Source organism: Amblyomma mixtum, chromosome 5 (assembly GCF_055824585.1).
Source record: "Amblyomma mixtum isolate Tamu chromosome 5, ASM5582458v1, whole genome shotgun sequence".
Taxonomy (NCBI): domain Eukaryota; kingdom Metazoa; phylum Arthropoda; class Arachnida; order Ixodida; family Ixodidae; genus Amblyomma; species Amblyomma mixtum.
This window is the reverse complement of record NC_143016.1, coordinates 193,720,898-193,733,413: the sequence shown is the minus strand read 5'-3', so window position 1 is coordinate 193,733,413 and position 12,516 is coordinate 193,720,898. Positions and strand designations below refer to the sequence as shown.

The 12,516-nt window shown below is 47.5% G+C and overlaps 1 protein-coding gene across 1 annotated transcript in view; it reads right to left on the bottom strand.

The window, feature by feature from the left end:
* LOC149345307 (uncharacterized) overlaps positions 1 to 12,516 on the bottom strand; it is a 203,210-nt gene that overhangs the window by 45,917 nt on the left and 144,777 nt on the right. The gene's annotated exons all lie outside the window — the stretch shown is intronic.

Below are 12,516 nucleotides of genomic sequence, written 5' to 3'. Positions count from 1 at the left end.
ATTAAATTATCAACAATCCTCTTAATAATTTAATTGCAGATCACCGCAGCACTTTTAAACAATTTGTCAATTTTTAAATGTCATGACTCTAAGACTCCTTCAGTTCACTGTGGCGTTGTGCAAGAGACTGTTTTTGGGCTTCTTCTTTTTCTCCTCTGTATGTGACGGAAATGACCTTCCTATAAAATAAAATTGTATACAGACGACTGTGTTCTATACTAGGAAACAGAACGCTCATGAACCAAGTATTTTTGAATGTTACATCTCAAAAAGGTTGTTGGCTAGTGTGAAGATTAGCAGATGTAAGCAAATTAATCACAAAAAGAATGATCTTATTTCATAAATTCGGCCCACAGCATTCTCTCCGAAGTAACAGAATAGAAGTACCTTGAGTTGTGGATAAAAAACCTCAAGTGGAATCAATACATTAATAAAGTGATCTCGAATGCCTTCCGTAATCTCTTTTTCAGGATAGGCTAAAAGCTGCCCACATGTCCGGTTAGCTTATTAGCATATCGTCATCATCAGCCTGTCTACGGCCACTGCAGGGCAAGGGCCTCTCCCGTGTCTCTCCAATTAACCCTCTCCTTTGGTAGCTGCGGCCTCCGTATCCCTGCAAACTTCTTAATATCACCCGCCAAAGTAACTTTCTACCGCCCATTGCTGCGCTAACACAACAACACAATTATACGACCAGTACTTCAATTATCCAGCCGTTATCAGGGATCTATTCCGGCAAACTAACAACGAAATCCAGGGTGGGTGCAGAAAAAGGTGGTTCGGTTCTTTTATAAAAACGCATCTCACACCATAGTAAGAGAACTTTTAAAACTCGCAAAATTATCTGCATAAAACAGCTCAATCGACTTTGCCGACGAAAATTCACGTATCAACTTGTAAAGGGACACCACTGTTAGGCTCTCTGATATGACATTTTTTTTTCCAAATACGCCGCTAGACAGAGGTATCAACTAACAACGACCACATTCTGAGTGAAAAATAATTGTTTTAAATATCCCATTATTCCTTGGACCGCCACACAATGGAATAGCTTGTCGAATATTAAAGTAATTAAACTTTCTTTATTCTTATTTGCAACTAAAGCTGCTTAATGTTGTTACGAGGTGAACTATGTCTGTTTTTTTCTTCTTCCTTGCAGCTTCTTATTGAATGACAACATTGTTTCTGTTGCCAGTTTTAGAAGTGTACATTACCTTTATTTTGTTGCATTTGTGTTCTGACACTGTATTTTCATGAGTAGTTTGAACCTGCACGTAATGAGATATGATGGTTAGAGCATACGAGTTTTTCGTCGAACTCTTCACTTTGAAGTGAAACACGAACCACCTTTGTAGGCTGAGTGCTCGAAACTGGGTTTGCTCGCGAAAGGGCGCAGCGGGGTTCGCAGAGCCTCCTCCAAGCGCACACCCCTGATGAAGCCAGGCAACGGATCGGGGGTGGCTTGTACCCATTTTTACTACAATTAATTTTGGGAATTCCAGTATGTGTAAAATCAAAAATAAAATAAATACTTGAATAGGAAGTAGATGTCATACACATCGCGCACTTTTGTTGAGAATTTCCCGAAGGAACTCACCCAATAATTGTTAATTTTAGTTCATTCAAAGAGAAAGAGGCTGTTCTGTCAAATGCGAAGAAATTGAAAGGAAGTTCTACTAGCATTTCAGAGGACTTCTCTGAACCAGTACGAAACAAGAGGAAAATGCTATGGGATTACGCCAAAACTCGCAAGGGACCCAAGGGACCCATCTGAAACACGATGTCCTTTACTTGAATAGCGTCAAAGGCATTTACGACGAATCACAGGGGCAGGTAGTTCGAGATTCTTGACAAGCTAAGCCGGATCACTATGTCTTGTCGATTCTAGTGCTAAACTGCAGAAGTATTAAGAGTAAAGTGGACAAGCTACATGGTCTAATTGACATGGCGAGACCTTCTGTTGTGTTCGGTTGTGAATCATGGCTGGATGGGGATGTTAGCGATAGCGAATTTTTCCGAGTAACTATATCAGCTATCGAAAGGATCGAGACAGGCACGGAGGAGGCGTATTAATCCTGGTGGACGTCTTAGTTAGTTCTCGTAAAATGGAAATTGATGTTGGGACATGTGAGGCATTATGGGCTCAAATTAGACTTCTAAATGGCAAATTACTATCCGTTTGCTCGTTTTACAGGCCACCTGGAAGTGAGCTCGAACCCATCAGCGACCTAACTTGTATGATTGAAACTATTAAAACTGACTGTTTAGTTGTTGGAGGTGATTTTAACATTCCTGAATTAGACTGGAGCTCAGGATGTCTTCCGGCTAGAGCCAATTCTGCAGTAGGCAAAGAATTGTTAAATCTGTGCAATTCATTTAGCTTATCCCAATTAGTGCTGCAGCCAACCCGTGGTAACAATGTTTTGGATTTATTATTGACTAACTAACCATCGGCAGCTTATTCTACCCTTGTAGTGCCCGGTATCAGTGCTCACAGTTGTGTTTTATCAGAAATGAACTTTCAGTATGTTAAACTTGAAGACTGTGGCAATCGGCGCATTTATAGTTATCGAAAAACAAATTTCCCCGAGATAGCCGGGGCACTTGAATCCTATGTCGATGTGTACGAAACATTGTCTGATTCACTCAGCGTTGATGAGCTGTGGCGCACACTGACAGCCAAACGTTTTGATTTGCGTGAGCAATATGTGCCGTCATGGGTGATGACGAAACGTCGCAGCAAAAGCAAACCATGGTTTACAAAAGCGCTGCGCAGAGTCGTTGAAAAGAGGCAACAACTATATGCGCGCTTCAAAAGAAATCCGTCGCAAGATAACATGGATCAGTTAAAAAAGATTACAAAAGATATGAATGCTTCGGTCAAAGAGGCCAAATTTACCTACTTTCAGTCTTTCGACATGCGTATCCAGGATCGCCCTAAAGAATTTTGGCAGTACATAAAAAAACAGAAAGGATGAATTGTCTATCCCACCACTCGATCACAACGGAAGTATCGTTCATGATAATCTGGAGAAAGCCAAGTGCTTTAACACGTTTTTCGGCTCAGTGTTTTCTGCTAAGGACAGCAATAGCCCTGCCGGTTTTCGCCTGGCCTTGAACTGTACGGAACCTATGGAGAACATTGAATTTGATCAGCGAGGAATTGTGTCGCTCTTAGAACGCTTAAAAGATAACAGTGCCACCGGTCCGGGCGGCTTATCCACGGTCCTGCTCTCTTCTTGCGCTTTTGCTTTGTCAAGGTACCTTACAATTCTTTTCACAAAGGCATTACAGGACGGCTCTTTGCCTGATGAATGGAGGCTTGCTAATGTTGTACCTATACATAAATCGGGACCTAGGAATATTGTTTCAAATTATCGACCAGTGTCCTTGACCAGTGTATTATGCAAAGTTTTAGAGCACGTGTTTTATACTAATATTATGAATCATCTTAGTATACGTTCATTATTAAATACTAATCAGCATGGCTTTCGCAGTGGTTACTCGTGTGTCACCCAGCTTACCGAATTTGTACATAACCTGTCAAGTGCTCTGGATAAGGGATATTCTGTTGACTGTATTTTTCTAGATTTTAAGAAGGCCTTTGACGTCGTATCACATTCCTTGTTAATACAAAAATTATACTGGTACAACATAAATGAGAACGTTATTAGGTGGATAAAGGAATATTTGAGCTTTAGGCGTCAATGTGTTGTTGTCAACGGGAAACAGTCGCATGAGGTGGCTGTAACATCAGGGGTGCCCCAGGGATCCGTCTTGGGCCCATTACTGTTCATAACTTACATGAATGACATCTTTTCAGGTATTTCTTCATGCATGCGTCTTTTTGCGGACGATTGTGTATTGTATAGAATTATTAACGATCAAAGTGACTGTGATGCATTACAACAGGATTTGTGCAAAGTGGCCCAGTGGTGTGAGAACTGGGGAATGCATATTAACTTACAAAATCTGTACATATGTGTTTCACTAAAAAGAAGGTTCCCCATATTTTCACTTATAACATAAATAATAGCAGACTGCTTTCAGTATTGGCATCTTGGTGTATATTTAACAAGTTCAATGTCTTGGCATCGTCGCGTGGATTTCGTTACTGCCAAAGCCTGTCGTGTGTTAGGCTTCCTGCGACGTAACGCTAAACTTTTCCCCTTAAAGACTAAAGAACTGCTGTATAATACAAACGTTAGAAGCATACTGGAGTATGCTTGCACAGTATGGGATCCGAAATCCTTTCTTGACGTTCAAAAGCTAGAAATAGTTCAGAATTTGGCCGTTCGTTTTGTTTTCAATAACTATGGGCGATATTTTAGTGTAACGAGCGCGAAAAAATCTTTGGCATGGGACCCCCTTCAAAAACGTAAGAAAGTTCTGCGTTTAAAATTATTTCATAAAATATTTCATTCTAGAACTGGAATAGACAAAACCAAATATATAGCCAACCATGATTACGTGTCTTTACGAAGAGATCATCCACTTAAAGTTAGAGAGTACAGATGCCGGACTAACCTTTTTAAAATGTCTTTTTTCCCTGAAACGGTTTCGGAATGGAACAAACTGCCTGAGGAAGTAATGTCCATATTATCAAATGATTCATTTTCTTCCATGCTGTGACATTTTTTATGTATAATAATTCCGTGTTCTTTCTATCTCATTGTTATCTTTTTTTTGTAACCACCTGCATGAGGTAGCATTTGTGTACTTTTTGTTCAACCCCCCCACTGTAATGCCAGACAATGGCGCTGTGCGTAGGATGATAAATAAATAAATAAATAAATAAATAAATAAATAAATAAATAAATAAATAAATAAACCCAGACAATACAGCAACAATGGTGCTGTAAACCAAAGGAAGAAGTTTTTGGCATCCGCTCTTCTCGCGCATCAACCTAAATGGCTTTGGAAAGTGATCGTTGTGTGACGTTTTACTCGTCGTGCATTTTGTTTAGTGTGTTCTCAGCTGCCGTCACGCTGCTTCTGTTTTCTATACACGAGGTGTGCCCCGCTTTCTATAAACACAAATACCCTTATTTTCACCACTGTGGCTGATATTAGGGATGCACTCAAGAAACCGGATAATGGCGGGATAGAAGAGTGCACGCCCTTCTTACAGGAGAAAGAGGCAGCAACGTTTCTAAAAAATCCACGCACTGTTGTGGTTATAATGATGAGCAGCACGCATCGGGGATCGAATTCCTCTTACGCCTTACCGAGCATAAGTAAGGAGGCTCTTTGTCGATATGCAATATAATGTCGCTTGTGCGCACGCGCCTTGACACAATATCGCTTTCTTTGCAACGCATGAGAAAAGTTCAAAAGCCGAAGCCATGTCATTTTAGCCGGTCCTAATGCGCTGCACCAACCAGATAGAGCAGTGTGTGCAAGTTCTCTACATGCGAAGCAGGACAGAGCTTACAACATGCGCAAGTAAGAGCTAATCTCTGAATTGCAGAATTCTCTGAATGGCTTCAGTCCAACAGACCTGAACTAATTGTCTAATAAAGCAAATATGTACTGTTCAGAGCTAAAACCAAAACAGTATCACACAGCTTCTGGCCTAAGTTTGAGAACAATGTTCTTAACCGTGAAAGATCGATAAAAATTTTTGGTGTATTTTTTGAGGAACAATTTCTATGGTCCAATCATATCGATTATTTAGGCACCAACATATCTTTATCTATCGGCAAAATAAATAAGTTTAGAACGCTGGTGCCAGTGAAATTTAAAATACCGCTTTAATATTTACTTGTTTACTCATACATTCAATACAGATTGCTGGTATGAGGAACCACGACATAAACGAACGAAACAAAGATATTTCTACTGCAAAAAAGAGCTATGCGCCCTATACCGAATATACCCATGAAAGGGAGCACGAGAGCGTATATCCTGAAATGGAGCCTTCTTTCCGTTGAACAGACTTACAAGAAAAAGTTTTGTAAATCATATAAACATGCTAATTAAAGCAAACAGACAAAATTTTAAAGACTTTTTAGCATAATCTCGTTACAGTCACAAGAAATACAACGTCGCGAATGTTGGAACCAATTAAGGCTTTGAGAGGCTGACATACCTTATACCTAGCTTGTTACACAGCTATCCACTAATCTTAGATTTAGCGCTCAAAAATTGTAGCAATGAGCAATCTAAAAAGCGCATGGTCAGCTTACTTTTAGAAACCTAACCCCAACTTTTCACCCGCACATTCTCAGTTTCATATTTCTTTTCTAAAGACAATTTTGTCGAGACGTTTGTCTCTCTGATTCCTTCTAATCAGTGTAAATGTTCCTTCTGTTTATATTGCCACGTATCATTGTAGTGTTTGTTCATTCACGCTCAAGGCTGCAGGAAAGGGTTGTTATCACTTTTGTTCGTGACGCGAGAAGCGACCACACTAATCTCGATTGATCGCAGCCATGAAAGGCTGCATCTAAGTTTTTCCAGATTACTGTAGATGATCTTGTCCTGTTATCTGGAAGTTTCCTTGCCGGCTTTAAATTGAGCGATGCCGCGAGCGGCGGACATTCGTAGTTCGACGATTGACGAGCACGTCTGTTGCTTACGCCGCCGCCGCCGGTCGCTGCGCTGACCCGCGAACAACTCCAGAAAACGAGACGGGCACGCTGGCGCCAACTGACCTCAGCTACGCTTCCTGCAGATGTCAGGGACTTCGGCTGGCTGCGAGGCTGGCGGGTCCTGCCCACAAGAGACCGCCTTGCGGCGTGGGGCGTGGCGCCCTCCGCCCGATGCCCGCAGTGCGGTCTGCTTGAAACTTTGCAGCACGCAATTTTTGAGTGTGTAGTTGCGCGCACCTTTTGGACATTACTGTCACGCATGTTTTTAACCCTCCTGCAAGCGCGCACTAGTTCTCCCGAAGTGTTTCAAAATATGCTCTTGTGTGTCGGCATGTTCGTTTTGTGGCGGCAGCGTGGAGTGGCATCCTTAAATGGGCGTCCGCAAAGAACAATGTTCCCAATGTTGCAGCGCCTGCGCACGCGCCTCTTTGAACAAGCATGCATGGACGCTCTGTCAATGAGCGAGGCTGAGTTCTTGCGCAAATGGTCGACATACTTTATCGTCCTGCGCGGCGGTCGAGTATCGGCATTTTTACTGCATTACTGACGTGCTCAGTGCTGCGTCACTGCGCATGTGCTTGACTGATCAGAGAATTAAGTTCATCTGTTTTGTTTTGTATTTTCTATGTTAAAACAGAAAAAATAAACTTCTCTTTCTACGCCGCCGCCGATTGATTTAGTTCTTTTGCGGGCGCAAGTCAGCCCAAATAAAGAGCTTCGTTTGCAAGACTTTTTGGTGTCTCCCTGACCGCTGGACTGCCGTCACTACAACGTGACATCTGGTGGAGGTGCTGGGTTGCCTTCCATGTTCCGGACACCCCCTACAAGTCGTGACGCCAGCCCTCTGAGTCATTCACCGCAGGACCTGAGCCCAGTCCACCGCGCAAGCCGACGTCTGCTAGGGGACGCACCTGAGTTCGGGATTCTGCCGGACCCTACCCAGAAGCGAAAACCTGTAGCAAAGTCCACCATGAGCCTGCCCCAGGCGACAACTCCAATCATTCTTCAGCAGCCCCGGGTGCCACCAACCCTCGACGCTTCGCCTGGCGCCGACTCCGAAGAATGGCTGGAACAGTTCGACCGTGTGGCTGTCTTCAACAACTGGGATGATGCTACGAAACTTAGGTACGTCTTCTTCGCCTTGGAGGGACCAGCAAGAATCTGGTTTGAGAATGAGGAAGCTAGCCTTACGAACTGGGAAACCTTCAAGGAGCAGCTTCTGAAGATCTTCACGAACGTCGTGCGAAAGGAGAGAGTCCAGCAGCTGCTACAGTCTCGCATACAACATCCGAACGAGACCGTTGCAATGTACACTGAGGAGACGAAGCGCCTCTTCCGGCGTGCCGACTCGAACATGAAGGAAGATGAAAAGGTCAAGCTGCTTATGCGAGGAGTTAAAGAGCAACTCTCTGCGGGCCTCGTACGGAACCCACCAAAAACCGTCGCGGAATTCGTAGAAGAGGCATCCACAATGGAGAAAACTCTTGACGCCCGAGCCCGCCAATATGACCGCCAGCAGCGCGTCTTCTCAGCAAACTGCCTGGACACCGTTAACAACGATAACCTGCGGGAGCTTATCCGCCAAGTTGTGCGAGAACAGCTCCGACGATTGCTGCCAACGGGAACGCAGCCGCAGCTTTCATCGCTCACTGACGTCGTCCGGGACGAGGTTCAACAGGCCTTGGGTGTGACGCCGACACCCACGCAGCCTCTGCAGCCCCCAGCCATGACTTACGCCGCAGCTGTGCGCCGTCCTGCCCCTCGACGACGGGACCCAAGCCCCTATCGAAATCAGCCAGCTGCGCTGGACCGCCGCCCTCTCGCCCCAACCCGCCCGTCCTACGAGCGTCGCACACAGCCGAGGAAATGCGACGAGTGGAGAACTCCCGACCAGCGCAGCCCACTATGCTTCCACTGTGGCGAAGCCGGTCACGTCCTCCGGTACTGCCCATACAGAAGACTGGGCATCCGAGGGTTCTCTTACGACGCTCCACGACCCCGACCCGGCCAGCGACCAGCCGAAATCGATTGAGTTTTTGCGTCGGGAAGGCTGCTCATCGCCGAGCCGCCTATCAGGTTCCCCGTCGCCATCTTCACCGCGCTTTGTATCTCCTAAGCGAGGTTACGCGATGCGTGGACGCTCCCCCAGGCCCCGAAGGTTAAACTGAATAAAGCAGCCTCTGGAGGTGAGGTTGCTTCTAAGCGAAAGGAGAAAGATACTCCACCGACGATAACCCCGACGACAACCCCGACGACAACTCTGACGACAACTCTGACGACAACTCTGACGACAACTCTGACGACAACTCTGGCGACACGTCCGACGACACGTCCGACGACACGTCCGACGACTCGTCCGACGACACCTCCGACGACACCTACGACGACAACTTCGACGACAACTTCGATGACAGCACCGATTACGACGACGACGCGGCCAGACTTGACGCCTTTACCGCTGCCCATAGAAGTAACGTCGGAGTACGCCCACCGCAGCCTCGCTACCCGACGAAGCCGAGATCGTACACCGAAGACCACGTGTAGCACGAAAACGCGAAGAAGTGACCTTGAAGTTATAGTCGGCGGTCACGCGGTTACTGCCTTGGTCGACACGGGAGCTGACTACTCCGTCATGAGCGGGCCATTCGCTGTCCGACTCAGGAAAGTGACAACAACTTGGGATGGCCCGCTGATCCGCACCGCAGGTGGTAACCTTATTACGCCGTCAGGACGCTGCACCGCGAGAGTTACAGTAAATGGGAGAACCTATGCGGCAACCTTCCTGATCCTACAGCAATGCTCGGGAGACGTGATTTTGGGAATGGACTTCCTGAACGAACATCGGGCGATCATCGACCTTCGATCTAAGTCGATCAAGCTTTCCACCGACAAAGCCATATCTGCAGCGACGACAGCGACTCATCGCGTTGCCCTAAACGTCCTCAACGAAGCACTGAGCGTGCCGCCCCGATCAAGTGCCGTCACCTGCATAGGTACAGGAGACATCCAAACTGCCGAAGGCGTCGTCGAGGGGAACACCCAGTTACTCCTTGATCAAGGACTGGGCGTCGCAAGGGGAGTCGCCGAAATCCGAAATGGCCAAACCGAGGTGTTGCTAACCAACTTAACCGAAGAATACCGGCATCTAAACAAAGGTACGACGATCGCTTTCCTCGACGAGCTGGCAGACATCAGAGACGTATTTGCCCTACACGACCAACCCGCAGAACCATCTGACAAAGGCCATCAACCCACGTTCGACATCAACCCGGCATTACCCCGGTGCAGACAAGACCAAATACGCAGTCTTCTTCAAAGGTACAGCGATTGCTTCTCATCAGCATCGAGTGTGCCACGAACCCGGCTTGCCAAGCACCGCATTGTCACAGACGAACACGCCCGACCACTGCGGCAGAGCCCCTACCGCGTATTGCCGATAGAACGCCAAGCTATCCGCAAGCAAGTTGAGGAAATGCTTTGTGACGACGTTATCCAGCCATCAAGGAGCCCCTGGGCAGCAACAGTCGTCCTAGTGAACAAGAAAGACGGCACCCTTCGCTTTTGCGTCGATTACCGCCGCTTGAACAGCATTATACGAAGAAGGACGTCTACCCCCTCCTCCGCATCGACGTTACATTGGACCGGCTGTGCAACGCTAAGTACTTCTCATCGATGGACCTGAAGAGCGGCTACTGGCAAATTGAAGTCGACGAAAGAGATCGCGAAAAGACTGCGTTCATCACGCCAGACGGACTCTTCGAGTTCAAGGTGATGCCATTCGGCCTCTGCTCTGCCCCAGCGACGTTCCAGCGAATAATGGATACGGTGCTCGCAGGCTTGAAGTGGCAGATTTGCCTAGTCTACTTAGACGACGTTGTTGTCTTCTGCTCAAGCTTTGAAGACCACCTCAGAAGGCTTCGGATAGTGCTGGAAACGATCAAGTCTTCAGGCCTGACACTGAAACCAGAGAAGTGCCACTTTGCCTACGAGGAGCTGCTGTTCCTTGGTCACGTCGTAAGCAAGGATGGAGTTCGCCCAGACCCCCAGAAGACGGCTGCGATCGCAGAGTTTCCACAGCCTAATGACAAGAAAGCTATACGCAGATTCCTTGGATTGTGCGCCTATTACCGGCGATTCGTCAAGAAATTTTCCCGCATCGCTGAGCCTTTGACCCAACTTACCAGGGCGGACGTGCCTTTTAAATGGGAAATGCCGCAAGAGGAAGCTTTCAAAGAGCTAAAGCGCCGCTTACAGTCCCCTCCTGTGCTCGAGCACTTTGATGAAAACGCCGAAACCGAAATCCATACCGATGCAAGCAGTGTGGGCTTAGGAGCGGTCCTCGTTCAGAAAAATGGAAGACAGGAGAAAGTTATCGCGTACGCTAGCCGTTCACTGTCGAGAGCGGAAGCCAACTTTTCGACGACAGAGAAAGAATGTCTCGCCATTATTTGGGCCACGTCCAAATTTCGCCCCTACCTATACGGACGACCATTCAAGGTTGTGAGCGATCACCATGCTCTGTGCTGGCTGGCCAATTTGAAAGATCCCTCCGGCCGCCTTGCTCGTTGGAGCCTGCGTCTTCAAGAATTCGACATAATTGTAGTCAACAAATCTGGCCGCAAGCATTCCGATGCAGACTGCCTACCGCAAGCCCCCGTAGACGCAGCACCGGAGGAGGAAGACGACGACACTTTCCTAGGACCGGTAAGCGCCAGCAGTTTCGCGCAGCAGCAGCGCTCGGATCCTGAGTTGCAAATCCTAGTTGATTATTTGAAAGGCAAGACCGCATCGCCTCCCCGGGGGTTCAAGCGCCAACTGTCATCCTTCGTCCTTCACACTAACGTCCTCCTGAAGAAGAACTTCGCGCCCAACAGGACAGTGCATCTTCTTGTCGTCCCCAAAAATCCTAGGCAAGAAATTATGCAGGCATGCCATGATGAGCAGACTGCAGGGCATCTCGGGATTGCTCGCACGTTGAACCGCATCCAGGAGAAGTACTATTGGCCGCGGCTAGGTGCCGACGTTTCCCATTACGTGAAAACGTGCCGTCAGTGTCAGCGACGAAAAACGCCTCCGACTAGACCAGCCGGACTCCTGAACCCCATAGCACCTCCAACTAGACCCTTTCAGCAAATTGGGATGGACCTCCTCGGCCCCTTTCCGACTTCATCATCGGGTAACAAATGGATCATCGTGGCCACCGACTACATGACCCGATACGCCGAAGGAAAAGCACTGCCTAGTGGTACCGCAACAGAAGTTGCAAAATTTTTTGTCGAACAAGTTCTGCTGCGACACGGCGCCCCCGAAGTGCTGATCACAGACAGAGGAACGGCATTTACAGCGGAGTTGACGCAAGCCATTTTAAACTACAGCCAGACAAGCCATCGGAGGACAACTGCCTATCATCCACAAACCAACGGACTCACAGAGCGTCTGAACAAGACCATCGCAGACATGCTCTACATGTACATCGACGCGGAACACAAGACGTGGGACTCTATTCTGCCCAACGTGATCTTCGCTTATAATACTGCCGTCCAGGAGACAACCAGGTTTACCCCATTCCAGCTGGTATACGGCAGTAAGCCCACGACAACACTCGATGCAATGCTCCCGCACGTTTCTGACGAAGACAACCTCGACGTCGCCGCCTATTTTCAACGCGTCGAGGAAGCCCGAAGACTTGCGCGGCTTCGCATTCGAGACCAGCACCACACCGACGCCCGACGCTACAATCTGCGCCGACGAGACACGCATTACAAGCCAGGTGATCGTGTTTGGATATGGACGCCAGTTCGCCGCCGTGGATTGAGTGAAAAGTTGCTGCGACGCTACTTTGGCCCGTACAGGGTTCTCCGTCGCATTGGTGACCTCGACTATGAAGTCGTCCCCGACGGCAACGCAGTATCTCAGCGACGCC